At 42.3% G+C, this 4,613-nt stretch overlaps 1 pseudogene; it reads right to left on the reverse strand.

Annotated features, from left to right (window-relative positions):
- Positions 1-1,793: 1,793 nt before the first annotated feature.
- LOC146679795 (general transcription factor II-I repeat domain-containing protein 2 pseudogene) lies at positions 1,794-4,158 on the reverse strand (annotated as a pseudogene).
- Between the last annotated feature and the right edge of the window lie 455 nt (positions 4,159-4,613).

Raw genomic sequence — 4,613 nt, forward strand, 5'->3', positions numbered from 1 at the left:
CAAATAAAATTTTTATCATTAGAGAAAAAATGACCAATAATCATCCCACAGATGTAATATTATCTACAGCTACTCTTAGTACCATTGATGTTAAGTTAGACTCTTTTTCTCCAATTGATCTTTCTGAGTTAACTTCAATAATTACTTCCTCCAAACCATCAACGTGTCTTTTAGACCCCATTCCTACAAAACTGCTCAAAGAAGTCCTGCCATTAATTAATTCTTCGATCTTAAATATGATCAACCTATCTCTAATGATCGGCTATGTACCACAGGCCTTCAAGCTGGCTGTAGTTAAACCTTTACTCAAAAAGCCATCTCTAGACCCAGCAGTCTTAGCTAATTATAGGCCAATCTCCAACCTTCCTTTCATATCAAATAGGGCTGGGCGATATGACCCAAAATTCATATCTCGATATTTTTTAGCTTGTTGGCGATATAAGATATATATCTATATATAGAGCAGATGTACATAAAATTTACTCAAAAATAAATTATGAGCATTTATTAAATAATAATGCTCCATAAATAAAAGAAAACAATGTTGTTTTTGTGCATAACAAAAAGCTCACAATTGTGCAGTCAAAATGTAAACTAAAAGACGCTGAGCACAATAACAAAGACAGATTTCACAGCTGCTCAGTTCCCAACTTGTACTGCGTGACTGACAGCCTGGAGTTTGAAATCCGCTTCGCAACCACGTCTCTTAACAGGTGCCATTTATGGTCCTTATACACAGTAGGGTAATATTGTAATATTGTGTTGAAGCACAGTACGTATCACTCCGCGAGGCTCAGCCGTAATGCTCTGACAATCCATCAAGCGGTGCAGCTCCGTAGCTTACCAAAGTCGTACTAAAACATTTTTTGACAGATTGCTGAGCGCTGTGTACCACATAAAATCGGTTCGCAGCCATCAAGCACAACCAGAATTCATACATAAGGCGCGCTGTCAACTTTTGAGAAAATGAAAGGATTTTAGTCCGTGCACCACCTCTGGGCTGCATGCCGTTAGCGTGGTTAGCTCGTTAGCGTGGTTAGCTAGCTAACACGTTGACGGCGTCCAGCCCCACACACGGGTCGATGCGCAGTAACTCGTTAATGGAGATTTGCCGTGTCCATCTTGTCGCTTCCTGCAGGTGAAGCAATGGGGGAGGAGGGGGAGTTGTGTTCAGTGAAGGAGAGGCGAGGCCGAGTAACGTTGTGAAGACGAAAGTGGACGAAAGAGAGGCAAACTTGCGGCTCCACAAGTATAATTATAATGTAACATAGACTATATCGATATAAAGGATATTGTCACATCTTATATCTCGTATAAAAATATATCGATATTTTTTAAAAACTCGATATATCGCCCAGCTCTAATATCAAACATCCTTGAAAGAGTAGTTGTCAAACAGCTAACAGATCATCTGCAGAGGAATGGTTTATTTGAAGAGTTTCAGTCAGGTTTCAGAGCTCAGCACAGCACAGAAACAGCTTTAGTGAAGGTTACAAATGATCTTCTTATGGCCTCTGACAGTGGACTCATCTCTGTGCTTGTCCTGCTAGACCAGGGGTGTCAAACTCAAATACACAGTGGGCCAAAATTCAAAACTGGAACAAAGTCGCGGGCCAACGTTAATATTTATTGAAAAAAATCTTCCTCCAAATATAACAAGGAACCTTTTCTTACAGACTCAAATAAGTTTTGCTGAAAAACTGAATATGGAATAAGAAACGCTTAATACTGAACGATATATAACTTATATAAACATATATAACTTAATATTGCACACATGCAAAATTGAAATTCCAATTAAATAACTTATCACTGGAATGCATTTCTTAAGTAAAAATTGTATTTGCAGCCTTCTGATTTAAATTTTAGCAGTAAACTTTTTCCCCAGGCTAATAATAAATGTAAAAATAAAATAACAATAATAAACCACTTAACTAATAAAAATATCATTAAACGTGAAACCATTCAAGCCCATGTCTGGGAGTAGCAAGACAAATTGCACAAAGAAAATGGTAATTATAGCTCAGTTTGCTACACACTGATCTACTCTGATGCGTCCAAGCCAGACACCTGGCATCTCTTCTTGGATGCTAGTTCCTCAATGTCTGGGCTCAGGCTCTGTGCTGAGGAAATCCTCAGGATCGAGTGAAGGTGTTCATCGGTCAGACGTCTCCTGTGAGATGTTTTGGCCATCTTCATTGAGGAGAATAGTTGCTCACATAGGTAAGTGCTGCCGAACATGGAGAGCATCTGAGCAGCGTGGGTCCGGAGCCCAGGCATTGTGTCAGGGATGAAATGTGGAAATTGTGAAGCGCCCACAGCATCATACTTTGATTTCAGCGTGTCACTACACTGGAGTTCAATCAGCTCCATTTGGAGGTTTGTTGGTGCTTTTGCCACGTCAACTGCAAAAGGATTACTGAGCAGTTCAAATCGACATTTCTGGGCGTCAAAGTCGGCAAACCGCCAGGTAAACTCAGTACTGAGTACACAGAGTTTTTCAGCAAACTGTGCACATGGGAACACAGCAGTAGAGATTTGCATGTTCATCATTTGGCAGCAGGGAAAATGGCCCAGGTTTCCTTGTAGCATCTGATTCTGCCACAAGCACAATTTCGTTTTAAAAGCCCTCACTGCAGTGTACATATCTGTGATGATACGCCCCCGTCCCTGAAGCTGCAGGTTCAGCGCATTGAGATGGCTCATGATATCACACATAAAGGCCAGCTCACACAGAAACTCTTGCTCCCTGAGCTCAGCTGTGTCTTGCCCTTTGCTTTCCAGAAACTGAAATATTTCCTCGCGTAGCTCGAAACATCTGTTCAGTACTTTCCCTCGGCTTAACCACCTCACCTCCGTGTGATACGGCACGTCTCCGTATTCCGAACCACACTCCTCAAGAAAAGATTTGAATTGGCGGTGATTCAGACCTTTGGCTCTTATAAAGTTAACTACTCGTGTTACTGCGGTCATAACATGTTCCATCTTTAGGGCTTTGCCACAAAGTGATTTTTGATGTATGATGCAGTGATAAACAGTCAGCTCACCTGCACAGTTCTCCGCTCGCATCTTCTCCCGTACCCTGCCCACCAGTCCGCTCCTTTGACCACACATCGCTGGTGCACCATCTGTCGTTAACCCCACAAGTTTTTCCCATGGCAACTTCATTTCAGTTAGACATTTGGAAACCTCTTCAAATATTTCCTTCCCTGTGGTTGTTCCATGCATTGATTTTAATCCTAAAAGTTCTTCCGTAACACAGAGAGTTGAGTCCACACCGCGGATGAAGACTGAAAGCTGGGCAGTATCAGAGGCGTCGCTGCTCTCATCCATAGCGAGGGAGAATGCAACGAAACTGTTTCCCTTCTCCATCAGCTGGTTATTTAGATTGTTGGCAAGTTCACGTGTGCGATCAGCTACTGTGTTTCTGCTCAGGCTAACATTTGAAAATACTTGCTTTTTCTCTGGGCACACTTTCATCATACAACTTTTCACAAACTCTCCCTCACTGAAGGGCCGGGCTGATTTTGCGATCTCTGCTGCCACAACAAAACTAGCCTTTACAGCAGCCTCACTTTGTGATATGGCTTTTTTGAACATAGTCTGTTGTGAAACAAAACTTCTTTTCATCTCTTCTGCTTTCCGGCGCCTTTGAGTCATGTCCAGGTCCTTGTACTTCTCTTGGTGTTTCGTTTCATAGTGTCGTCTAATGTTGTACTCCTTGGTTAAAGCCACATGAGCTCCACATACAAGACAAACAGGTCTGTCTTTTACATAGGTAAACAGATATTCTGTCTCCCACCTGTCCAGGAAGCTCCTGTTTTCGTTCTTTCTTTTCGCCATTTTGGGAGAGGTAGCGCGGCAGTATTCATGCGGTTGCTATGACTACAGTAAACAGAGGAGAGGGCGTTAATGGGTCCTGTCCTGACTGACGCGCCAAAACGCCAACAGAGCATTCTGGGAGTTGTAGTATTAGCAGTACATGCGCTGCATAAGACCGGCGGGCCAGCTCTAATAGTAATTTGGTATGGCCTCGCGGGCCAAATGTAATTAGGCTGCGGGCCAAATTTTGAGTTTGACACCTATGTGCTAGACCTTAGTTCAGCGTTCGATACTGTCGACCATAATATCCTATTAGAGCGATCAGAACATGCTGTAGGTATTACAGGTACTGCGCTGCAGTGGCTTGTATCATATCTATCTAATAGACTCCAATTTGTGCATGTAAATGGAGAGTCCTCTTCACACACTGAGGTTAATTATGGAGTTCCACAGGGTTCAGTGCTAGGACCAATTCTGTTTACATTATACATGCTTCCCTTAGGCAGCATCATTAGAAGACATAGCATACATTTACACTGCTATGCTGATGACACCAAGCTCTATCTGTCCATGAAGCCAGATAACACACACCAATGAGTTAAACTGCAAGAATGTCTTAAAGACATAAAGACCTGGATGGCCGCTAACTTTCTGCTTCTTAATTCAGATAAAACAGGTTATTGTACTCGGCCCTGAAAATCTTAGAAATATGGTATCTAAGCAGATTCTTACTCTGGATGGCATTACCTTGGCCTCCAGTAACGTTGTGAGAAACCTTGGAGTCATTTTTG

This window comes from Copadichromis virginalis, unplaced genomic scaffold (assembly GCF_057382275.1).
Source record: "Copadichromis virginalis isolate Kocher_CV1m ecotype Utaka unplaced genomic scaffold, C_Virginalis_male_GT1.1 unmapped_scaffold_1, whole genome shotgun sequence".
Taxonomy (NCBI): Eukaryota; Metazoa; Chordata; class Actinopteri; order Cichliformes; family Cichlidae; genus Copadichromis; species Copadichromis virginalis.